The sequence below is a fragment of the Vulpes lagopus genome, chromosome 13, assembly GCF_018345385.1.
Source record: "Vulpes lagopus strain Blue_001 chromosome 13, ASM1834538v1, whole genome shotgun sequence".
Classification (NCBI taxonomy): Eukaryota; Metazoa; Chordata; class Mammalia; order Carnivora; family Canidae; genus Vulpes; species Vulpes lagopus.
Window position 1 is genome coordinate 40,893,485 of NC_054836.1, and position 26,999 is coordinate 40,920,483.

At 40.0% G+C, this 26,999-nt stretch overlaps 1 protein-coding gene and 1 long non-coding RNA gene across 2 annotated transcripts in view; one reads left to right on the forward strand and one right to left on the reverse strand.

The window, feature by feature from the left end:
• JAZF1 (JAZF zinc finger 1) overlaps positions 1-26,999 on the reverse strand; it is a 338,967-nt gene that overhangs the window by 181,878 nt on the left and 130,090 nt on the right. The window lies entirely within an intron of this gene.
• On the forward strand, positions 1,942-8,945 carry LOC121475060. Its single transcript, XR_005983607.1, has 3 exons — positions 1,942-2,474; positions 3,828-3,926; positions 8,626-8,945. It is a non-coding gene; the product is annotated as an uncharacterized LOC121475060 (long non-coding RNA).

The window sequence follows — 26,999 nt, forward strand, 5'->3', positions numbered from 1 at the left end:
GGAGGAGGAGGGGCTGAGGGAGAGAATCCACAAACAGACTCCCTGCTGAGCATGGGGCCCAACACAGGGCTCTATCCCATGTCCCATGAGATCATGACCTGAGCCGAAACCAAGAGTTGGACGCCCAACTGACTGAGCCACCCCGATACCCCAGAAACTTATGAAATATTCTAAGAATGAAGGCAAAAGAGTGACGATGAGGCAATACAATCAAGAGTGAGTGTATGATAGACGATACTTCTTTTGTTGTTAGGAATTGCTAACAGATGAAAAGTCAGTCCTCTAAAAATCCCCTCTTAAATAATCATCTATCACATACATGCAACAGAGCGTACTGGGATCATCTGGGAAGTCACTACAAAGGCAGCTGTAACTTTCATTACCCCAAACAGATGCCTGGTGGATAAAAAAGGCTGCAGACCATGGTAACACCTAAGTAAAGAGTGAAAGGCTCCAGAGGGGAAATCCATGAAATTCCATGGAAATAAGTTGCTATATGAAATGAAGCTCATTTTTAAAATTTGAGGCATAAAGAAAACATTTTTCAACTTGCGTTCAGATCTTTCCCTACATTTTACAAGCTAATTGTGAAAACGCTTAAAAAAACAGAAAGCAGTGTCACTTTTATTATTTTCAAGTAATTATTTTTATTTTCAAATACTATTATTATATATGTAATTATCTTCAAGTATTATTATTATTATTACTTTGAAGTAATCAATTTGCTGGCCAGGTGAAGATTTATTTATTTGCCAGCAAAGTGAAGATTTATATGATTACACAAGTACTGACTGGAGTTCATTTCTAAGTGGAGAGCAGATCACAAAAATCAGTTGGAAGATTCATTCTTAAGTAAAGCACATGTTCCTTGCAAGTTGGGTAGTGGCAGTGGGACAGAGCCTTTCCTGGTGGAAGTGCCAACCTCCGGTTCTATCTAGTTTAAAGCACCTTTACTTTCTTTCTTTTTAATTTATTTTTATTTTTTTTTAAGATTCTATTTATTATTCATGAGAGACCCAGAGAAAGAGAGAGAAAGAGAGAGAGAGGCAGAGACACAGACAGAGGAGAAGCAGGCCCCATGCAGGGAGCCTGATCCTGGGACTCCAGGATCACGCCCTGGGCCAAAGGCAGGCGCCAAACCGCTGAGCCACACAGGGATGCCAAGCACCTTTACTTTCAAGAGCTAACAAATAGCAAGACCATAATACAGCTTGGCTGCATTACAAAAGGATGTAAAAGCATGAGATTCGGAGAAACTAGACAAGGACTCCTTTGGGGTTTGCATCCCTAGATTCAGATCTGAGCAAACCAGAAGAACAAGATCCCTCTGAGCGGTTGGTGCAGGGGTGGAGAATGTTTTTAAAGAACTGAGGAGGAGTGTTCAGTTTAAATATACATACACAGAGTGCAGCCTCAGCGCTGACTCGTGCAACAGCCGAAATTTCACAGGCTTGTGGAAGGCAGGCATGGAGCACAAACAAATCGATGCGGACAGGAGTGAGAGATAAACAGTTTTAAAGGTCTTGTACAACTAAGATGTTTCTGCAGCCAGGTTCGCTGCCAAAGGGAGAGACTTGGATAATTTCAGGTCTGGTTGTTGCAGTTAGCGGAGCTTTGTGACACCACACGAGATACAGCGGTGCCTTCCTGAGACAAGCAATGATGCCCTCGTGCAGGTAAATGTCCAAGGTGAGTGGATTGTCTCGGACAGCGCTGCCTAAGTAGGGCAACTCTGGTAACACTCGCAAGTTCTGGCTTTCGTTCTTTTTGGAAGGGGGTTAGGGAGGTCTTGTAAATTTCACATTGTCTATTTGTCAGTTTGAGACTTGTGCTGCTAAAAAAAAGTGCATGAATTACTATGAACCTTTCTGCTATTTATAATGTAAAGTACAGGTCGTCAGTTACCATCTTGACTTTAAAATAGTTCTTGTTTCTCTTTGTGCTGGTTTTAAAACTTTAACTTTAAATAATGTCTCCCTCTCTTCTGGTTGGGGGGGAGTGGGGGAGAAGAGAACAAAAGTTTTGATTTCTATTTTGGTCTTGACCAAAAGTATTTCATAAATATTTACTAAGAAGATTGGCAAATCTGACCTAAACTGCTCGCATGATAAAGATACGAGCCTTCTTATAATACATTCAGATGAACGTATTAGTCATTTTCATTTTTGTCTTATGAGTCATACCAAGAAGGGCAAGTTATCATTAAAAGTGACCAAGAGTTCACTGACACCTCTTTTTTTTTTTTTTTTTTCTTAACGACCTATTGATTTATTTGAGAGAAAGAGAGCACAAGCTGGAGGGGCAGAGAGGCAGGGAGAGAAAATCTCCAGCAGGCTCCCCATCGAGTGCAGAGCCCGACATGGGACTCTACCCCTGGATCCTGAGATCATGAGCTGAGCTGAAACCAAGAGTCAGACACTTAACTGACAGCACCACACAGGCGCTCCAGACTGGCACCTCTTTAATAACCCAAGGTACCTATTCTTCGTAGAGCTTGGCTACTGTATGTGAAGGGTATTTACATCTACCAAGTCCATAAATATCTCCTAAAATTCCTCCAATGGATAAGGTATGGAGCCTTCGAGAGCTATAAAGACACCCATCCCAGGTCCACCTTCCTTTCTATCCTTTCCCTCTTGATGGCAACTTCATTCATTAGATCCTAAAGCAGAAGTCAGTCACACTTTCTGAAGTCTTTAGAAGCTGAAAGGGGCAAGAGGGGAGAATCCTGGTGATGGCCTTTCTCTGCCACACGTACAGTGAAAGACCACAGAAGGCAAACCCTGGCAGACAGGGAGGATGGATGGGGAGTGGATGATGGGCAGGGGAGCAAGAAGGCATTTTGTAGGAAGACAGCCCCCCCCATGCCCCACCCATCAGCTCCTGACAGCTTCTAAGGATGGGAAGTAGAGGGCTGGATGAATAGTGACCCAGGTAAGACCTTACTCTGGTCACAAGCACTGTACTGTAGAGTCTGCCATTTATGTTTGTGTGTTTGCATGAGCATAATTTTTCCATTTAGACCTGGGCTTCTTTTCTCTGATAAAGATCTTCTGGGGAGAGGCAGGCACTTAGCTTTGTTACATGGGGGGAGCTTTCAGGGGGAGCATGAGGATGTTCTGCACGTGGGAAGGCTCTGAGTATCTCACATATCCAGAAGTGAAGACTGGGGGCTAGTTCTCTAACTAATCTTTACAACATATCTAAAAGTAAGCTCTGGGGCTGGCCTATGTCAACATTTATCCTCGATCGGTAAAAATAAACTATGTGAAACCTATCATTTACAGTGTGATCCTACCTCTTTGCTTACACGTTTACCTTCTCCTTTCCGTCTTCTTTAACTTGTACATGGGCACAGGGAATTCCCTGTAAGAATCAATAAAGAGTCTCCACATTTTGGATAGAAACCAAAGAAAGAAAACATATTCCTTGAGAGAACGAGATAGGAACTAAATACATAGGCCTGCAATTTGAAAATTAAAAAAAAAAATGTTATTGAGCATTCTTTGTTAAGAACCATAGAAAATAAACACGTAAGTTTGGGAACTGATGAAAGAGCAAGGAGAAATGAAGCTCTGGGGTGCCCTGCTGAAAGCATTCTCTGCTCTGGTGTGTTTGTAAATAGCACGTTTTCCTTTGCTAGTGCGAGTGAGCCACAGCTTGAGAGTCTGACCCACTACCTCATTCACTGATCAAGTTTCCTCTTCTGTTTGTGATAAGTGAAACCCGATCTTTGCTTTAACGAGAATCTGTCTGATATGTTTAGAACATGAGGTAAGGCTATCCCTGGAGCAACATAACTGTCTCTGTACTTCATGCATTTCAAGCGAGGTCCAAGAGCCAACTCAAGGAGATGGAAACTTTACTGGAGTTTGGATAATTCTGATGAAGGTGAGACTCCACGACCTGGCAAGTGTCATTACCAGGTAAGGATGCAGGATCATCATAAAGGGCCTATTCTTTGACTCTCTGCAACCCAAACGTATGTCCTTACTATGTCCCTGTGTCATCCCACCCCATACCTGGCACCTCTCGTCAGCCCCTCACCTGATTACAGTCACTTGAGCACACTAGATGATGAGCTTCTAGCTCACCTGTTTTTTTTTTTTTTTTTTTGCTTTTTTTAAAAAATTTTTAATTGGAGTTCAATTTGTCAACATATAGCATAACACCCAGTGCTCATCCCACCAAGTGCCCCCCTCATTGCCCATCACCCAGTCACCCCAACCCCCCGCCCACCTCCCCTTCCACTACCCCTTGTTCATTTCCCAGAACATAGGAAAGTACTTGGCACACAGTTGATAAAACGTTGACTGAAGTGAAAAGACTGACTGAACTTTTTAAAAAATATTTTATTTATTTATTCATGAGAGACACAGAGAGAGAGGCAGAGACACAGGCAGAGGGAGAAGCAGGCTCCATGCAGAGAGCCTGATGTGGGACTCGATCCCGGGACTCCAGGATCACGCCCTGGGCCAAAGGTGGCGCTAAATTGCTGAGCCACCCAGGCTGCCCTGAACTTCTAATACGGGATCAAAGTTCACAAAATTGAAAACATTTCCAAAGAGCCGAGGAGAAAAACTCTGGATTTGGAAATTGCTGTGCGGTGGGGAATGAAACCTGGCAAAATGGCAGAGGACAGTGGCAAGAGGGCTGGTGACAGCAGCAGATGCTGGGGCAGAGGAGGAGCAGCTGGGGGCTCTGATTATTTACGAGACACCCTAGGACCCAGACCTGGCTTGGCGTTGGTGACAACAAGGCTACACACATTAAGCCGTGCTAGGCATTCACAGAGTTATCAGGGGAGCAGAAGCCTTGGAAAAAAAGAGGGTGTCCTACTAACAAGCACGGAGGGTTTAGAGCACTGAGACGGGGAGAAGTGCTGTAATGCGACCACAGGGCACCCCTCCTCCCCACCCACTTAGCTGATGAAGTCAAGAATACACCAGCTCCGTGGTTAATGCTGTCCCCAGGGCTTGGTGGAATTCGTTCAAATGCCATCTGCAGTAATTTACCCTCTTTTCTTCCTGATTTTGAAATCGTCCTGATTTCTGAATTTATAATTATGGTGCTCTGTAGGGACTTTTAATTCTTTTTAAAATCAGCTAGTCTTGACACATAAAAAAATACCAATATCTCTCCCACTATAAAAGGATTCTCTTTCACTTAATTTTCTGAAATAAAACATGACTATATAAATTTCAAATTGGTTTGTGTGCTATCGTTTCATGGCAAAACACCAGCCAACAAACCACACACGCAGTCGAAGTTGATATAGATCTTTTTTAAGTGACTGATTCCATGAACTGAGAAACTGTAATTCTGTTTTTACTAAAAAAGCATCTAAAGCCAAGTCCACTCCCTTTGCACACAAGGGTCCCAACTGCCTTTAAAACAAACAGCAGGGGGAAGAACATTTTGAAGCACAAAGAAATACTTTCAGTTTCTTTTGTGACCAAATAAGTATGCCTCCCTGCTTGTTATTTTTAATATTAGTAGGCAGCCTTTGAGGGTGGTCAGTTACAACTGAAAACTGAATTTGAAAGAAGATAACTAACATATACACAGTGATTTATGATTTATGTAATGTAGCATGTAATAATGACAACATCCTTGTAGGAAGATATTCTCATTATACCTAATCTTGCCCCATTCCAAAAAAGACTTACAAAAGAGACAGGCTTCTTGCCTTTACTTCACAGATAAAAAAAATAGAGGCCAAACCTTGAAAGTGATTTGCCTCTGATCACATGCCCAGGTGTGTGGCCAAGTGGGACTCTGGACCCAAGGTTTCTGAATTCAAATGCCATCATCTTTCTAGAACAGTACACAAATGACACCATAGCTCCTTTAACAGAAACACGGAACTGGATGAAATACCAAAAGAGAAATAGTCCTTCCCCTACTCACTCAGAAAGGAATTTGTTATTGAATATAAGGTAAACATGCCATGGCCTCTGCAAACAAAGAATGATTTTTTTACTAGCCTGCGTATTAATGAAATATCATCATAGCTGGTAAGACGGGAACAATGCAACAAGAAGCAGACGACGTGAAGGCTGAACAATTACTGTCCTCATAGACATATATGTATCTAAAAAAAGAGACAGGCCCAATTTATCTGTTAAACAATTGAAAAAGATCAGGGTGGTATTAATCTAAGTAAAGTAAGAAATCAGAAAAAAAAGAAACAAGAAATTTAAGAGATTAAAAAGAGCATCATCAAAACTTTTTTAGAAAACATTTTCTGAGAAAAAAAATAAACTCTAAAGCAAATGAGCCGCTCAGTTAAGGCATAGAGTTCCTCTTCCCTAATTGTTGATTTTGTTTCTTGTTTCCTCTTTGGGAAGGAGGGTACAGGAAGAAAAAAATAGAAGATAAAGTACAGAGGCAGAAATTATGACTGGCTGCTTAGACATCACTAGCATGTGCTCATTAGACCGTCCACAGAATGACAACATGTAAGTCAGAAAATATGTAACTGGATACACTCTCCTTCAGGGTTTTAGACTCCACCAAAGCTTTCAAATCTCCTGAGCAATGCTTGAATTCAATTCTAAAGTAACAGCAACTGAAACTCTGAGAAAAGACCAAAGACATGCAACAGAAAATACATAAAAATAAAGAAAAAAGGGAAAATTTAAAAAGGTGGTTGTCAAACCTCACATCTTGAACCAGGTGGAGGTGTATATTTAATAATTTGGCAGGAAGATAATCTTTTCTTCTAACAATGTAACATTCAGAGTCCAATAGAGTCCCTCTAGCCTCCTTATAAGTAAATATATGTGAGATGACCACTAAGGACCTTTGCAACTTCGTTCAGTAAATTACAATCCTTTCTTTGTCTCCATGTGCATTAGTGTGTAAAAAGTGAGGGAGAATAAAAAGTCAATCAAACCTTCCCCAAACCAGTCGTTTTAACATGTTGCTCTTTGCCAATAATTACGATTCCATTATACACTAAGTTCACTGGGAGAGCAGCCCAGCCCAGAATGAACTGCAGATTAGAGTCCACTTGATAAATATTTATTAACAGGCCACTGACATGGTAACAGACTGAAACAGATATCTAACCTTCTTAAGGTTCCTACTGTTATCAGGGATACTCATATTATTAAAAGAATATTAGTGGGATCCCTGGGTGGCTCAGCGGTTTGGCGCTGCCTTCAGCCCAGGGTGCGATCCTGGAGTCCTGGGATCGAGTCCCGTGTTGGGCTCCCTGCATGGAGCCTGCTTCTCCCTCTGCCTGTGTCTCTGCCTCTCTCTCTGTGTCTCTCATGAATAAATAAATAAAATCTTTTTTTTTTTTTTAAAGAATATTAGTAACCGAAAGTTTTCCTTCTTGAGTGCTCACTTCTCATCTGCTATCACAGTCCTGGTTCATTTTGGGGGGAACAACAGGGATACAAATCTAAGCAGTAAATTAATGCACCCCTCTCTGGAAGTTGACTTTGGACTCTGAGGGCATCTTGAGGAGGGCTCCGTCGCTTACAGACAATAGGATCATTCTGCTTTCCTCTTGGTATACAAGTTTATTCTAAGGCCTGCCCAAATCGGGGGGAAGGAAGGAGAACTGTCTTCCCAATGTGGGCCAGTGGCTTTTCTCCTTTATTAGACACCGAGAGGTATCTCACTCTGCTTTGGCACTCTGGGCTATGGAATTTTGGAGGTGAGGCCATGCTCCCAGAGAGGGGAAGGCAGTAGAGTCAGGAATAGAGAGAAGCATCTGGAAAGAATATACATAGCTATATGAAAGACAGCAAACATTTTGGCAGCTCCCGTAACAGATCATCTATACCTAAAGAAGACACTCTCTTTATGTGTAGTGGAAACCAACAGACACAAACAGCTTCCTTTTGACTTGCCTAGGTGCACAGTTCAGTGGCTCATGTGACTTCAAGAAGAGTCTAGACCTGTGAGACAAGAGCACACAACTGAGCAAATCCTTAGCAGGGTACAGAGAAAATCAGTCTTCTGAGAATTTAATTTGGGTACACGCAGACCTTGCTTAACCTCTGTCTACCTCTGGCTACAACGTAATTATGACCGTAAGGAAAGATAAAGCACCAAGACTCAATGTACTCAGATGCAACAAATATTATGTTTTCTTGCAAGTGAACTCTACAATGAGATACAGAAGCTGAGGAATTTAAAGAAAATACCTGAAAGATCTGCTTAGAAAAAAATTGGTGACCTTGTTTTTCAGTTTTCTAGGCAGGACTAATGAAGCCAATTTTAATTTAATTCTCAAGCAGTTCTTTCCTGATTGATCTGCGCAACATTGCAAGAGCTCCTCCACGTTTTAACCTCAGTGGGGTTTTATGATTTATGTAAAGTGTTCTGAAAATGATTCAGGGAAAGAAGGGGGACACAGTGAGATAAAAATGGAAGAAGGGTCATGAATGAGATCAGAGTCTTATTATCAAATTCAGGAACTAGTCATGTGGCTTTGGACAGGTTGCTTCACTTCTCGGGGGCTCATTTTCTTTATCTGAGAGACAGGGAAGGAATTCTCCATTTTTATTGGCATGTGTCTATTCCTTGCATCTTAATTTCATTAGAGACTGAGCCCAGGTCAAACACACTTGGTCAAACTGAATCCTCTTTCTACACTTTGATTCACAGGCTGCTTGAGTGTACAGTTATGTGGGATGAAGAGGTTTCCTCAATTCAATTCTTATTAATAATGAACTCCCCAAACTCCAGGACACCTCCAGCAATGCAGAACTTTTCTGCCAGCTAATTCACTCCCTTTTTGGATAGCGTAATTATCACCGAGGTCTTCTGATGATATGCCTCCCTGTAACCTCTGCCTGTCCCTCCCTCCCCTCTCCTCCATGCACATGCATATCTATGATGCTTGACTAGGAATGGACAGAGATTTGGGAATTTTAACTTCCAACATCACGATGTCACAATCTTAAATAGAAAAAGAAAAAAAGGGATCCCTGGGTGGCTCAGTGGTTTGGTGCCTGCCTTCAGCCCAGGGCCTGATCCTGGAGACCTGGGATTGAGTCCTACATCAGGCTCCCTGAGTGGAGTCTGCTTCTCCCTCTGCCTGTGTCTCTGCCTCTGTCTTTCTGTTTCCATGAATAAATAAATAAAATCTAAGAAAAAAAAAAAAGCTCTTTTCTTCCAGTGGAAAAAACCCTGAAACTCAGCTAATCCTTACACATTGTACCCCACACAGCAGGGGGAAAAAAAACTCAACCAGAAATGATCCATCAGGTCAATGTCACACACAGTGTGGGGAGAATGGGAATTTCCATGCAGTGGGACTGTCCAAATTGGTAATTCAAGGCCATAATCATTCCCACCTCCCAAGTTTATATGCTGTAGGTTTTCTTTCAACTGACCTACTCCTATATTATTAGTGTCCATGTTCACTTCACTGGCCAAAAATAGGCTCACCAATGAGGTTGGCAGCTGTCCTTTTAAACACCAGATCAATAGCCTAGTTTAAGGGAAGCACCCCTACAAAATTCCCAGCAGAGGACTTCTTAACGTGCTTGTGTTAATTAACATAACTCATAGATAAATACACATTTTTCAGGGACTTATGGTTCCAACATGAGAAATCTATGTAGATTTGAACTTGTTAAGCAAATGATTCATAAAATTTTATTTGCATAACTGGACTAGATGAAGGAAGGAAAAGAGGAAAAGATAAAAACTGTACTATTGAATTTGTTAGCTTCTTTCAAACATTTATAAATAATGTAGATAATCTTCATTTTTTAAAACATAACTGTTTAACATCTGCTTTTTATAATATTGTTATTTCTTGTGAAACTCTGTTTGAAATTGTTTCCAAGAATTACTTGCAAATATCAACTAAAATTCCAAAAAAAGAAACATGTGCACACCTCTAAGTTCAATAAATTCTTGATTAACTGAAAGCCCTAGCCCAACCACAGAATTCCAGATTTCCTGGAGCTTGTCCTGCCACATGATTTTATAAGAAAGCAGGAAACTGGGCAGCCCCGGTGGCTCAGCGGTTTAGCGCCGCCTTCAGCCTGGGCATGATCCTGGAGACCCAGGACTGAGTCCCACATCGGGCTCCCTGCATGGAGCCTGCTCCTCCCTCGGCCTGTGTCTCTGCCTCTCTCTCTGTGTCTCTCATGAATAAATAAATAAAATCTTTAAAAAACAAAAGCAGGAAACTACAAAAAAATATAAATAATAAATATATATATATATATTTAAATACATATACATATTTCAAGCAAAAGACTTGTAGTGAACATTTTACAGGTCAGTTTATACCTACCCTAACTGTCTTTACTTGATACACTTAAAGTATTTATTGTGCAAGAAGAACAAATGTTCATGATGAATATCTACATCTACTTTAAATCCTTTTGTGGAACAAAATAGGATATAAATCTTTTATCTCTGTAACTCTACTGCTTAGCACACTGATTACAATTCCATAGTGAAATATCTGCGCCAACAAATGGATAAATAGTGGTGAATTGGAGGCAGGACATATTACATTTTAAAAGATTCATGATTGTACAGTATAAGAATGTAAGACTGGAGAATCTTAAGGTTTAAAGAGAGCTTAGAGCTCAATCTAGCCCTCCTTAGTGCAGAAATCCTCCAAGAACATTCCAATATTAAAAAAAATAGTTTGCTATCCAGCACTATACTGGACACACACACACACAATCACCTTATTACCTCAGAATATTCTTATGAGGAAGACATCTTGCAAACAGGGAAACTGAGGCTCAGAAAATAAAGAAGAGAAGATGAGGAAGCAGAAGGAAAATCAGAAAAAATGTCAAAAGTTTTTGCCAATTTTTTTCCGATGGCCTAAGAGTCAAGGATAAATAAGAAATAAATCAGAAAAAATGAGAGAAGATGAAAATGTGCCTCCCCTCCCCTGTGGCCAATTGCACACACCAACATTTCATAACTAATTTACTAAGAAATATGTAGTAAGCCAAGTCAGCCCCTCCTGGAACACACTATACACATACATGTGAGCTTCCTCTCAGGATGTTATAGCACTGCATCAACATAGGTATTTAGGGTCTGCTCCCAACTTTGCAAATTCGGTAATTATCACATAACTAAAGAGAGTTATGAAGAATGCTAAAGCCCATTCTCCTAAGAATAATGAATTCAATTGTGTTTTTTATTTTAACTTAAAATTCAATAAGTACATGTCTCCCCCTTTTCCCCAAGGAGATAAATAACTAGAAAGACTAAATCCTGCACAAAATCCAGACATGGGAAAAAGGTGGCAGTTTTAACTTTGAAATTCACCAATCTTGTCAGTTAAAGTCAGACCTAAAACATTAATTTATTCTGAAACATTAATTAACTGGAGCTTTTTTGCATTTAATTTTCTCTGGCATTTTGGAATCTATTCTAAGCCCTGTAGAAATGGCAGGTCTGATGTTATTAAAGTTAGCCTTTCAGAAAGTGCTCGAACTGAAGCCTCTAACACATTAAAAAATGCTGAGAGTCCAGATAATGCAAATCTAAAGTATTATTAAAGGGTATTCTTTACACATGAAAGAAAAACTTTAATTTCATTAAAAATGAATGTTAACTTTTAGCTTCCATTTTATATACCACCCAGGCTCTTCAAACTCCTCTGAAGAAAAATCTAAAGACAGTTTCATTCCCTTTACTCATTCACTCATTCAAATATCTACTGAGGGATCCCTGGGTGGCTCAGTGGCTTGGGGCCTGCCTTCAGTCCAGGGCATGATCCTGGAGTCCCGGGATTGAGTCCCACATCGGGCTCCCTGCATGGAGCCTGCTTCTCCCTCTGCCTGCGTCTCTGCCTCTCTCTCTTTCTCTCTCTGTGTCTCTCATGAATAAATAAATAAAATCTTAAAAATAAATAAAATTATGTAGTAAGTGATTTCTTTAAAAAAACAAAACAAATATCTACTGAGTGCCAAGTATACACCAGGCAGGTACTGTTCTGAGTGGGGCTAAGAAGGTTCCGTTTTCATGCTGCTTACAGTCTAGGTGGGAAAATGACAAACAACAAATGAACAAAACAGTTTTTAAGAGTGTTAGAACAATAAAGAAAGTAAAAGGGCAATAGGGTCAAGAGTGTGGGGAGGGCCTTCTCTGAGGAGCAAGCATTTATGTTGAGTCTTAAGTTGCCACACAAGGATCTAGGGGAAAACAGCTCAGACAGAGATGTCTGCTGCCACTGTTGGAAGGCCAGACTCAGCTGGGCAGGTGTGAGGGGCCGGAAGGTCACAATGACTGAGCCACCAGGGGATGGTGTCACCAACTGAGAGGGAAGCCTGGGAGAAGAATAGGGTGTGTGTGTGTGTGTGTGTGTGTGTGTGTGTGTGTGAGAGAGAGAGAGAGAGAGAGAGAAAGAGAGAGTGTATGAGTGCCTCTGTGTGCGAGAGAGTGTGTACAGGGGAAGAGGAGCAAGAGTTTTATTTTGAACATGTAATGTTTTAAATGCCCACCTAAGAGAATGGTTCTGATTAAACAATAAATTATAGCAATTACACGATCACCCAGCATCAAGGGAGAATTTGGAACGGATGCCACTTTTTATGGCCACATTGGGTAAAGACTGTGGCTCTCTAGTAAGCTTTGTTCCATTCCATGAGTTGCTTTAGATACTCATTTTAATTAAGTAATATTTAATTTCATATGCCCCAAATTCTATACAATAGGTCATAACAAATAACTATTTAGAAAGCACACAGATTACTTCTTACCTTTTTTCGTTTTCTTTTTTTTGAAGATTTTACTTATTCTGGTGGGGGGCAGAGGGATGGAGAGACTTAAGCTGACTCCACACTGGACTCAGAGCTGGACACAAGGCTCGATCTCACAACCCCGAGTTCACGACCTTAACCAAGAGTCAGTCACTGAACCAACTGTGCCACCCATGCATTCCCCACACAGATTGTTTCTATTTTACAGCTAGAGTATGTTCTCAAAGCCACAAATGCTTTTATAGAATGAAAAGTGACCAGGTGGCAATCTTTTTTTTTTTTTTTTTAATGAAAATGCGTGCAACAGAAGTTGTGTAGAAAACAGAGGTAGAAGATGTGGTTGTGGTTCACATGCCAAGAACAAGTTTCTGCTGATCACGTCAGCGTGAGAGCATGTTCGTGTGTGTTTGCAAGGGTGAGTCGATGTTGGCTGACCGTGGAAGGAAGGAAAATTCACCTCCTTTCCAAGCCAGACTGTCCCAAATGATTATACTTCCTTACTTGGGATTCTAGGAGCTTGAATGTAGATGGATTTGGTATAAACTATTAGAAAAAAAAAAAGGTGACACAGACATGGGAAAAATGAAACTAGACATCTCACTAAAGTACCAAATTATGAGGCAGCACAGAATTCCATGACCACATCTACTTCCCAAGCCTCAGCTCTCCAGAGCCAGTAAAATCTCACTGCATCGTGCCTCTCCACAGTCCAAGACATTTTTGTGTCTGAGCTTCATCAGTCTGAGGGCAAGACCTACATACTTCAGATTATTTGAATTTAGAGATTATGACTATCATACACACAAGGGCCAAAAGTTTTCATTCTGAGTGTCCTTGCCAACAATTAGGAAAAGGCCGCCTTACTCTTTATCAACAAATCCTCAGAAGAGTGAATTTCCCTGTAACATAGCTGTCTGGCAACGGATAGGGCCTAAAAACTCATAAGCATCTCAGAAACAGTATTTCTCATACTGACTAGTGCTACTAATGATTGTGTTATCTGAGAAACTGCTAAGGAGAAATTTTAACAACTGTTGGACTTTCAAGGAATGGCTCCTTTCCCATGCTATAGGAGATCAAGCCTCTCTAATTAGGTTCAAAAATCTAGATCATCCTAGAAGTGCTGCCTTTAATCATGTTCACTGGTCCAGTCAAAGATGATGGGGTCACCCCATGAAAATAAAAAAGGTCCTGGGTGAATGAAAAAGATTGTCCTCTTGGGGGGGGGGCAGAGAAGTAAACCTTTACAGCCAAGAAGAAGAGCGTGTTGAAGGCACACAGGATGGATTCTGAAGAATGAATAGGAGTTAGGTTAAGAGGGTTGCGAGTTGGCGAGAACATCTCAGAGTAGGAGCTGACAGTGTGTCGGTAGGAGGCAAGATGGAGTGTGACATTTGGGGAACAAGGTGCCCCCTGGGATTACAGCATAGGGGAGGGGGAGGGGAGAGGACAGACTGAGGCTGGAGAAGACACTGCTGCCAGTGCCATACTCCCAGGGAGCCTTAGGGGTTCCTGCTAGAATGTGATGATTACCCAGAAGGAAACAATGACACACTGAAGAATTATGAGTTTAGAGTGTGTGACATGATCAAATTTACATTTTAGAAATAGCCCTGGGAGGAGCTAGAGAATGGATCTGGGTAAGGCTGGGGGCTGGGAGTATGCCAAGACTGGCAAGACACAGTAACAAAGATAAAGTAACTAATAGCTTTATTTATTTTTATTTTTTAAGATTTATTTATTCATGAGACACACACACACACACAGAGAGAGAGAGAGAGAGAGAGAGAGACATTGGCAGAGGGAGAAGCAGTCTCCCTGCAGGGAGTCTGATGTGGGACTCGATCCCGAATCCTGGGATCACGCCCTGAGCCTAAGGCAGATGCTCAACCACTGAGTCACCCAGGGGTCCCTGTTTATTTTTTTTTTAAAGATGATTTTATTTATTTGAGAGGAGAGAGAGAGAGAGACAAGAGAGCACATGAGCCCGGGGGAGGGGTTGAGGGAGAGGGAGGAGAAGCAAGCTCTCCACTGAGCAGGGAGCCTGACACCTGGCTCAATCCCAGGACCCTAGATCTAGATCATGACCCAAGCTGAAGGCAGACACGCAACTGACTGGGCCACCCAGGTGCCTCAAAGTAACTAATTTATGTAAAAAACAAAAAAACAAAAACCAACCACCCTTTCGCCTGTGCTTGGCAGGGGTCCTCCTTGGCTAACACTCTTCCTGCTTGGTTCATGTGTCCTGTACAATATTCTACTATTAAGTATATCGATTTGTTTAGCTGGCAGGGGCTCCTGGGGTCCTATGATCCTGCAAGAACATAAGATGCATGTGTCACTGCTGCAAAGGCCCTGAGTACCACTGGGAAGTAACCTGGAACAGTGAATGAAGGTTCACACTAAGAAGGGGAGCTAACTTGGTAACGAAGGCAGTGAAGAATAAAATTAGGGAACCAACAATCTGGCCAGCAGATGGGCTTCTATAAAAGATGGCTGCTGTTAATGGCAGACCATTACTGTCCTTACCCCCAGAAGATGTGCTCTTTCCATGCAAGAATCCAAGTGTTGTGAGTGCATCTCTTCCCATGTGACCTAACACCTCTGACTTGCACCTTGTGGCACCTCCTCCAAGAGCCAGAGCTTGAACTGCTCTCTCGTCAACCCTACACCGCCCACCTTCAGCAGGTCAGCCCAACAATATTTCCATGCGCGTCTTTGCTTATGGAGGAGGGCTGCTTTTTATTCATCTTTGTGTTCTCACTGCCTGGCACATAACATAGTGTTTACTTTAAGAAACACTGTCAGTTAAACATTGTTTTAAAAATGTTGCACAGCCACTGTAAAAAAGTCTGGCAGGCCCTCAAGAAGTCACCCATAGACTTACCGTATGACTGGCAATTCCACTCCTAAATACATACCCAAGAGAACTGAAATCAAGTGTTCAAACAAAAACTTGTACACAAATGTTCAAAGCAGCCTTATCCATAACAGCCAAAGGTGGAAACAACCTATACATCCTTCAACGGATGAACAAACAAAATGCGGTACAGTCATACAACAGATTACAATTTGCCCATGAAAAAGAATGAAGTCTTGATACATGCTACAACACGAATGAACCTCGAAAATATTGTTAGGTGAAAGAAGCCAGTCACAGAAGGCCAGATATTGTAGGATTCCACTTACTTGAAATATCCAGACTAAGTAGACCCATAGACGCAGAAAGCAGACAGGTGGTTTCCAGGGGCGGGAAGAGGGAGGAATTGGGAGGCACTGCTTAAAGTGGATAGATGGGGTTTCTTTCCGGACTGATGAAACGTTCTAAAATTAGATAGTGTTGATAGTTGTACAATGTCGTGAATGCACTAAAAACCACTGCATTAGACACTCTAAAGTGGTTAAAACAGTGAATTTTATGTTATGTGAATTTTACCTCAATTCAAACAATTTCATCTTTGTAAATTTAATCTCACTCCTAACCCAAATAAGCGAACCTTCTAAGCCTGTGTGAGTGTCCATCTGTCCTTTCTTCCTCCCTCCACTCCCACACCCCTTCCCACACCTCCTTCTCTTTATTCTCACCTTGCTAGGGACCTTGGACAAAGCCAAGCAAACCTTGCAGTCCTCAATGTCATCTGCAAAATGGGATTTGCATGAACCCAATCGTCGTACAATTTTTTCCTGCTCTAATGTTTGAAGGACAATTTATTGGAATGATATAGGTCCTATGTGTGTGGGACGCCCCTAGCAGAGAGTGGGCATAGCAATGAGAATCCCCCTTCCTCTGCTGAAGTGTTTGCACTATCCTAGCTGATGAGGTGATGTGCTAAAGAATTTTAAGAGTCTGTCCATGTTCTCTCAAAGTTCTGCAAGATAGCAATAGTTATAAAGAAAGCTAATAACCTATTCTTCTAAGGTAAAAAAAAAATCCACAAAACGTATTTTTCTTTGGTTTTTAATTAAAATTGACCTTTCTGAATCTATGGCTTGAGGCAGCTATAGTAATGAAAAACGATGTCATTTACTGGTGATACTAACAGTGTGGCAGTACAGTGAAAAAGGTTATAATCATCATAGAATTCCTAGGTCTCTACATACCATCTAATTGTTGGGGCGAGGGCTGGCAGGGAGGGATACAGATTGAGAGACATTATAATCACACTCGAGCAAAGGGCTGACCCAACCTTATTTGAAACCCATTTCGGAATTCTCGGAATTTAGTGTCAGTTTTTCCTTTAATGCTTCCAACAACCAGAAAAGCAAGGGGGAGGGAGTTCAACTGTCCAAAAGAGATGAAATTTTGACACCAAGGGTCCCCAGCCTCTTTAACTCTGAATGAGGTGAGATGGATGCCTCCCCCCATGGGGTAAGTAGGAAAGAAGGAAAGAAGAAAGGCTGGGAGGAGGACACAGAAGGTGAAAATTAGGGAAGCAAAAAAGAAATTGGCTTCACTTCCTCAAAGAAGGGGGGGCTGGGGGTGGCAGGAGTGTGTCCATAGAAGTGCCTCTAGATGGCTAAGTGCCTCAGAACACGTCTTCCCTAAAATTTAAAATGTTTTCTTCTGACACTACCTGCACTGCTTCCTTTCTTCCTCAGTAGACCCATACTGTGTAAGAGATGAAGGGGAACTGCCAGGAAAGGAGAGACTTCCTAAGGGACACTTTGAAGAAAAGCTCTGCTGAACTGAGATTAAACGATTTCTCTCCTCCTCCTGCATTCTGGATTATTCCAAACTCAGGGGTGCAGAAAGGGATTACATTCAGAATAAGAAATAGCGGTAAGTGTAGTGACCACAGTATAGACGAATTGTTACATAGAATGAGAACCAGTGGTGAGGCTGATGCTGTCAGGAACACTTTGCACTAGGTGTGTGGGGTTTTTTGTTTGTTTGTTTTTTACCATTTTATTCATCTCCCACCACATTAATTACTTACAACCACTGGGACAGCTAACCTTCCCCAATTTTTCTAACAAACACACAAATACAAAATTGCTTGTGCTTAACATTTTATATCTACTTTTTAGTGAGTGCTTACTACTGTGCCCAGAATGATGCATGGTGTGATTGTTCATAACCTCCCCACACTTTTCTATAATTTTTTTTAATTCATGAGAGAGAGAGAGAGAGGCAGAGACACAGGCTGAGGGAGAAGCAGGCTCCATGTAGAGAGCCTGACATGGGACTCGATCCTGGGTCTCTAGGATCACACCCTGGGCTGAAGGCGGCACTAAACCGCTGAGCCACCTGGGCTGCCCTATAATTTTTTTTAAAGATTTTTTCAATTTCTTAATCATTGTAGACATAGAGGGAGAGAGGGAGAGAGAGAGAGAGAGAGAGAGAGAGAGAGAGAGAGAGAGGCAGAGACACAGGCAGAGGGAGAAGCAGGCTCCATGCCGGGAGCCCGAGTGGGACTCGATCCCAGGACTCCAGGATCACACCCTGGGCCAAAGGCAGGCGCTAAGCCACTGAGCCATCCAGGGATCCCTTCCCCACACTTTTCTATTCCCCCACCTTTCCTTACTGATTCATGCGAGCTCTGTATACAACACTACACCTGTTAGCTATGTTTCATATACTTTCTCCCACTTGGCTATCTATACTTTCATTTTGTTTATACTTTCTTTCGCCATAATTTCATGAAACTGAATTTGTTAAACATTTTAAGACTTCGGGGCCCCTTGTCATGCTTCTATAGATCTTCTCCACAATTATAAAAATATATTGTTTTATTTTCTTCTAGAATTTTATAGATTTGAAATGTAGTATGTGGCATGAAATAGGGATCTAAATACATATTTCCCCAAAGAAAGGGTTGACCCTTGGATAACATGGGTTTGAACTGCATGGATTCACTTATACACAGATTTTTTTTCAGTAAATGTATTTAAAGATTTGCAACAATTTGAAAAAACTCAAACTGTGTGATACTAATCATCTCCCTGTGAGCAGTTCATCTCTCTAGCAAGTTGCATATCAGAGTAAAAAGTGATCTCTCATGGTTCTCCCTATTAGTAGTTAAGCTAATAATAATAATAATAATAATAAATAGTAGTAGTAGTGGAACATATATCCATTTATTAGCATCTCTTCATACATTTCAGTAAAGTTTTCATTTGTTTCTTATACATTTTTTGGTAATTGTACCTTCCTCTTTTTACAGATTGTGATATCATTGTGAGAGGTGTCATTTTTTTCCCCATAATACTGTAGATGTAGTTAATGCCATCATACAGGAAAAATACTCATTTTTGTTGATTCATATTCTTTTTTTTTTTAAAGATTTTATTTATTTATTCATAGAGACAGAGAGAGAGAGAGAGAGAGGCAGAGACACAGGCAGAGGGAGAAGCAGGCATCATACAGAGAGCCTGACATGGGACTTGATCCAGGGTCTCCAGGATCACGCCCTGGGCTGCAGGCAGCGCTAAACCTCTGCACCACCAGGGCTGCCCTTGTTGATTCATATTCTAAAGATGAAACAATCTTGTTGAAGCTATCTTTCTTTTCTGATATGTATATCACACATAGAGAGAATTATGTGAGCTTTAGTATTTTATCCTATTAGTGAAAATTACACTGGCTTCCTAATATTGGACTATCCTTACCTTCCCACACTAAGCATACAAAATCATGGAGTATTATTCTGATAATGATGTGTATCGTACTGACAGGTGAGAGGATTCCACATATTCTCAGTCATATTCTCGTCTGGTTTACTTAATGAGACTTACGCTGATCTGTAGAATGAACCTGGATGCTTACTATCTTTCTTTATGCTTTGGCATTTCTCTCTGCCAATCTCAAAATGTATTATCTGGTATTTTGGAGGAAGGAGACTGGCTACTTTTATAAAGGAACTGAATGGTTGGCTAGGATGGAAATGAAAGAATGGATATAGGTGGATGGCCTGAAGAGTAATTTTCGCCTGCGGTTGTTTTCTATTCATGTGCTCTTTCTTGAGTCAATTTTGAAAATTTAATAATTGTTTGAATTTTTTCAAATTCATTGTTAAAAACAGAGATGCATAAAAATGCTTGTGAACCTTTGGTTGTAACTTCCTCCTTTCTCCGATTAAGCTTGCCAGAGGTGTCCTTATTTTATCAATGGTTTCAAAGAAAAGTTTTTTCAATTTTATTTATCAAATCTGTTAGGTTTTTTCCTTTACTCTTGTTTCATATAATTTCTGAATTTATAGTTATTACTTATGTTGTTTGACATTTGGGGTTAATTCTGTTGTTCTTTTTCCTCAAATATTGATTTAAGTCCTTAATCTATTTTCAGCAATTTGAAGTTTCTTATAAAAATCTTTAGACCATCACTTATACTTTAAGGGCTGCCTTGGCCACAGCTTATAGGTTTCTATGTGAAGTGTTCTCATTCCCACTGACTTCTAAATTGTCTTTCATTCTAATTAGGACTTTATTCTTTATTTAAATTATGATTTTATTCTTTAACTCAGAGTTTAAAAAATGTTCATACAAAAAACTGAATGTTCGCAGCATTATGATCATGATGGCCAGAAGGTGGCAACAACCCAAATGTAGATTGATGGATGAATGGATTTGAGAAAGTGTCATCATTACATGATGGAATATTACTGAGCCATAAAAATAAATCAAATATTGATTCATGTTACAACATGTATGAACCATGAAAACAAGCTAAGTGAAAGAAGCCAGATACAAAAGGACATGCATTCTATGCTTCCGTTTATGTGAAATGTCAACAACAGGCAAATATATAAAGAAGGGAAATAGGTTAGCTATTGCCAAGGGCTGGGAACAGAAGTGAACGGAAAGGGAGGACTAGTGGGTTCAGGGCTCTTTTAGAGGTGATAAACATGTCCTGAAATTATACAGTGTTTATGGTTGCCTAATTCTGTGAATATGCTATTAAAAAAAAAAACAAACACTGAATTGGGGGCACCTAGGTGGCTGAGTCAGCTAAACATCAACTCTTTAAAATCTCTGCTCAGGTCTTGAACTCAGGTTCGTGAGTTCAAGTCCCATACCTGGAGCCTACATAAAACAAAATAAAACAAAACAAAAAACCCTACAGAATTATATACTTTAAGAGGGTGAATTTTATGGTAGATGAGTTGTATCTCAAATAACAGCAATAGTTAAAAAAAATAGTATTTTTAAATTTCCAAGTTGTTAGATGGGGGGAAGGCTGTCTTTGTTGCTGACATCCAGTATTAGCATATCTTATTTAAAGAACCTGAACTATGCACGGAATCCAACTTTCATAATGTGTGCAAATCTTCTCGGTGGCCTGGTCCACTAAATTTTTGTGTCACATGAGTACCTTGAAAGAGTATGTGCTCTCCTTCTGTTTGGAATTACTACTGTCATTAAATCAAGTTTATTAATTGAGTTACTAGTATTTTCTATATACTTTTTTTTGTTATTGAGTCTCCGGACAAATACTGAGAGAGACATTATGACTATGTTTTTAAAAACTACTGTAATATTTTATTATTTTTATGCTTTTATTTAAATTCCAGTCAGTTAACATACAGTGTAATATTAGTTGCAGGTGTACAGTGTAGTGATTCAACACTTCATACAACATCAGGTGCTCATCACTGGTTGAGCACCTTAATCACCATCACCAATTTCACCCACACTCCCCACCTCCCCTCTGATGACCATCAGTTTGTTCTCTATACTTAAAAGTCTTACTGAAATATTTTTTTTTTTTCTTACTGAAATATTTTAAATGAGTATAATTTACTTAGGATAAATAAAGTCACTAATTTCATAAAATTCTACATATTCTCCTGCAAACCGGCTTCGGAATACTAATTTTTCTAGCTCCTTTTGTATACTTTTCATCTGTTCCACTTCCAAGTAATACATCTCCCTGACAAGGCCCTTCTCAAACTATTGCTGGAAAAAAATATCCTGAGATTCATATGCAAATTCCCTACAAAGATCAGTGCCACAAAAGAGTGTTTTAAGTGGCACAATCAATATTTAAAGATTGCAAATAAGAACAATTAAAAACAACAAGTAACTCAGAGTAAAACAAAAACCACAAGGAAAGAAATTACACCTAAAATTGATCCAGATGGGCATTTAGAAACCCTACCATGTGATTTAGTGACAGAAACTAAACATTCTAGTGTGGCCTAGTAGAAAAGAAAAACTATTGTCATTTTTTTTTTTTTTCCCTGTTTAGGAGCTGATGTACTGAATCTTTGAAACTGCAGGTTCACTCTGAGGGCAGGCCTCATGTGATGTTTAAAGGGGAAAAAAATTAACCTTCTGCACACCTCCTATATTCAAGATCATTAATGAAAAGCCAGAATGTTTAATTTGCTCTGATGTTTCTGCTTTCTGTCATTTTTGTATAGTTAACAGGATCATAATTTAAGTAAGTCACACATTGTAAATAACCTGGCTATATTATTCTCTCCTCCTTAGTAATTAGACCACCTTTTGTTACAAAGAATCCTATAAACCATTTAACCATGAGTGGTTGTAAACTGCTCGTATTAAAAATTGGGTGCTCCCCCTCCTAAGATGAATAGCACCAAGGAAACTGTGTACCTTTTTGTCTCTGCATCATTTTCATTTTCCTTGAGTTCCTGGAATCAATTTGATAATTTGATAATTTTAATACAGGCATAAAAATCTACCATAAAAACTTTTGGAAGAAAACAATTTCTACTGACACTGTCACTTTACATCAGTGCAAAGGAGAGGTAAGTGTTGCATGGATTTGTAATCTACTCTCCAGGTCCTCACCAAGCAGTTTCTTTAGCTTCTTTAGTTTGAAAATGATGAAACCATTTGGCCCAGTAAGAACCGTAGAAGTATTTTAACAAAAAAATACAAAGAAAAAACCCCCGGTCATCTCTCCAATTTCACAAGGGGAGCAAAGTAACCTTTGCTTTGTGTTACTTGAGATTACTTGAAATGCTGATCAGTCAGGATGTTAAAATCAAACCTGCAAAAATCATGCTAAGGCTTCCAGTCTTAGAATAAAGGAAACTCACAAAGATCAGAAATCATTTTTTATCCAAAGAGAAAAGAACAAGTATGGAGACTATTTTCTTTTTATTGTGGTAAAAAAATATGTAGCGTTAAATTTATCATCTTAACCATTTTTAAGTGTACATTTAGTTGTGTTAAGCATATTCCCATTGCTGTGTAACAGATTCTTTGATTTTTGGTTATTTATTTACTTATTTATTTTTAAATATTTTATTTATTTATTCATGAGAGACACAGAAAGAGGCAGAGACATAGGCAAGAGGGAGAAGCAGGTTCCCAGCGGGGAGCCCGATGCAGGACTCAGATCCCAGGACCCCAGGATCATGACCTGAGCCAAAAGCAGATGCTCAACCACTAAGCCACCCAGTTGCCTCTGATTTTGGTTACTTTAAATACTTCTGAAGCTCACCTGAACGACACAATCTTTGTCCACTTGTGACTGGTTTATTTCATTAGCATAATGTCCTCAAAGTTCACCCATGTTGTAGCATATGTTGGAATTTCCTTATTTTTAAAGGCCTAATAATATTCCATTGTATGTATAAATCACATTTGCTTTATCCATTCATCTGTCAATGAACATTTGGGTTACTTCTACTTTTAGGTTATTGTGAATAATGCTCCAGTGAACATGGGTGTGCAAACATCTCTTCAAAATCCAGCTTTCAACTCTTTCTCCTAGGAATGGAAGTGCTGGATCATGTGGTTAAATTCTACTTGCAGGTTTTTGAGGAAAATTCATACTATTTTCCATAATGGCTGCACCATTTTTCATTTCCACCAACAATGTACAATGGTTCCAATTTTCCACACCCTCATCAAACATTTGTTGCTTTCTTTTTTCTTTCTTTCTTTCTTTTTTTTTTTTTTTTTTTGATAGTTGCCATCCTAACGGGTGTGAGGTGACATCTCACTGTGGTTCTGATTTACATTTCTTTCATTAGTGATTAGCGATATTGAGCATCTTTTCAGATGCTTATTGGCCTTCTGTAAATATATCTTCTTGGGGAACTGGCTATTCAAATCCTTTGTCTATTACTCAATCACGTTATTTGGTTTTGTTATTATTGAATTTGCAATTATTTTCTCCCATTCCATAGGCTGCCTTTTCATTCTGTTGATTGTTTCCTTTGACATACAGAAGTTTTTAAGTTTGACGCAATCCCACTTGTCTATTTTTGCTTTTGTGGCCTATACCTTTGGTGTCATATCCAAGAAATCATTGCCAATCCAATATCTTAAAGCTTTTCCCTATGTTTTCTTCTAGGAGTTTTAGGTCTTCAATACACTTGAGTTATTTTTAAAGGTAGACAAGGAACTCTAAAAATTATGTTGTCTGATATAAGAACACATTCCTGAGAGAATCAATTCACTACATCTGACATTCATTATGCTTTCAAGTCTAGGTTTCTAAATTAGATGGACTGATGTGGTAAGACTATGACAATTATAGTTAGGAAAAAACTCTTTTTCAGGGGTGCATTCAGGAAATAATCAAAGAAGTTCATTCTGCTAGCTAACAAAATAAAATAGTACATAAAACAGTACTTTCATATCTCCTATCAATGGCAAAAGTATTCCAAAGATCCAAAATATGCTATAACCCTAAATGACAGATTGTAACAGATAAGAGTTTGAAATCAAACAGCTTTTTAACTTTCATCACACTACCAACTGAGTTTTAAGCAAAGGAGCAGAATGGAGTGGAAAGAACTGGAGAGTGTTTTTTAATCTATTGAATCAAGTAGAAATAAAAGGACAAAGGAAAATCACTCATGTTTGAGACCCTCCCAGCATTAAAATTCAATTTCTTCAATTAAGAGAGGAACCAATATAATTCTTTGTCTGTTCTTCTCTAACTTTTCATTATGCCTTCTCAAGAATAATTTGCCAAGTTTATTTTGAGTTTTTTTTTTTAAGATTTTAAGTAAAATCTCTATACCCCATGTGGGGCTTGAACTCACAATCCCAGAGATCAAAAGTCACATGCTCTACCAACTGAGCCAGCCAGGCACCCCTTCCCAAATCCGTTGTGAAAAGCATACGTGCCATCAACTGGTTAGTAAGGGAAAACAAAAGTTTCAAATACTATCTACCTCAAGTAGATATTCCTAAATATACTTCAATACACAAAATACAACTTTGATAATCAATACTATTTATCTAGAATGACATAAAACTGACCACATCATAGTTATAAAAGTTGAAGAACTACAATTTAAAAGAATCTATCCTTTAAATTTGACCAAACTCGGTGGTGGGGGGTGGTGGTGGGGGTGAGGGTGGTGGTGATGGTGGGTGTCTTTTGTAACAACTGATACAAAGCTTTTTAACTATTAAGTTGCAATGTCATAATCATCAATGGAACAAAAATGGGTTCCTTCCTGTGGGTAAAGAGAAGGCTGTACTCCCACCTGGAGAGGAAGAATGGCCAAAGGCTCTGAGGTGAGGGCCCCCCTGTCCCTTGGTCACACCCAAGCTTCTGGGACCCCTCCCCTTAGCGCACTGCTGACAGGATCTCTATTTGTGGTTTGTTTGGGTATGTTCTGGCCACACTAAAACTAGCTGTAAATATTTCTACTGTTTCCCTTTAGGGAAACCCAAAGCTTGGTATAAAATGTGATTCTCTCATGCTTGGGGCCATTAGGGTAAACGTGCTTCGTGTATCCCACTAAAAAAGTTAACTCAGGAAGAGGTGCAGACTCGAGTAGACACAGTCTGCCTTTCTTCCTGCTGTCTGGTTAATGTAGCAACTGGCTGCTCAGGAAGGAAGGGGAGGGAGATGGACAGCAGAGCCCAAAAGACTGCTGGCTGGCTAGAGGTAGGATTTACCCCACAGACTCACCCACCATCCCTCCCTGAAACTGGCTACAGCACATGGTGCCCACGCTGCCTTCTGAGTTAATAGTCACTATTATAGGTGCTGGCAATGTTCTGTATCTCAATATACATGGAATCCACATGAGTCTATATGCAATAAACATTTGTAAAAAATTAATTGGGTACACTTAGGATTTCTGTATTTTATGTCAATAAGACTTGGGAAAATTAAGGTTTCTAAGTTCCCAACATAGGCTTAATAAATAACAAGGGATGGCACCAATTCATTCCCTGTGGGTTTTTTCTTCACAAAGCTTTTGCAGTGACCTGACCTTTCCACTTCCAGTCTCTCTCCCTTCCAATATCCTTCATGCAGCACTAAAATATTAAAACTTCCTAAAGTCCAGATCTGGTCTGGTCAAATTCCATACTTGCTTTAAAAAAAAAAAAATCACTGTTTTGTTTTGTTGATTTCGGTTACTTCCAGTCTATAAACTCCTCAGCCTGGTACTCAGGCTGCCCACTCTTCACCCGGGTCAGTCAGGTGTGCTGGCCCAACACACTCCCCAGAGGTTGTCACTGAGCCTATATCCTCTGCAAATTTTCCACAAACATACACTTTGGTGCATGTTATTCCTTCTCCCGTACTTCCATCCCTGTCCAGATTTCCATCTCGGACTGTTAAAACTCCGTTTCTTTCCAGATTCCTCCAAATGGATAAAATAATAGTACCAGGGGGAATCCCTGGGTGGCTCAGCGGTTTAAGCACCTGCCTTGGGCTCAGGGTGTGATTCTGGAGTCCCGGGATCGGTTCCCACATCGGGTTCCCTGCATGGAGCCTGCTTCTCCCTCTGCCTGTGTCTCTGCCTCTCTCTCTCTGTGTCTCTCGTGAATAAATAAGTAAATTCTTAAAAAAAAAAAAAGTAACAGCGACAAATACTTGTTTATTATGTTTGTTAGTCAATAACACTTTAATACTTTTTATCACATTGAATATAAGCTCCACAAAGACAAGACTCATTTTTCTACTTGTGTATCCTGTGGGCTTAGAACAGTGGCTGGCATGTAGTAGGTGCACAAATGTTTACCAATTTGATAATAATAACAAACAATTGTTTACTGTTTTATTAATAATAACTTTCACGAATAAGAGCCTGTTTCCCATACATGGTGCTTTACACATAGTTCTATTCCTGAAAACACCTTTGCAATATATATAGTACAAACCCTCCAATCTAGAACTAAATGCTCAGAGACGGCAATGAACTTGCCTGAGGCCTCCCAGCTCAGAACAGTCTGGATTTGATATCCTCTTTCTTCGAATTCTCAGAAAACGATGTACCCCCACCGTGGTGTGCATCCCCTGCCTGAGACTGCAGTTACAGAAGAGCCTGTCCTCTCCTGCAAGTGTCCAAGCTTTATGAGCAGAGGGAGGGTTTACCCATCCCAGGCTCCTCTGAGGCA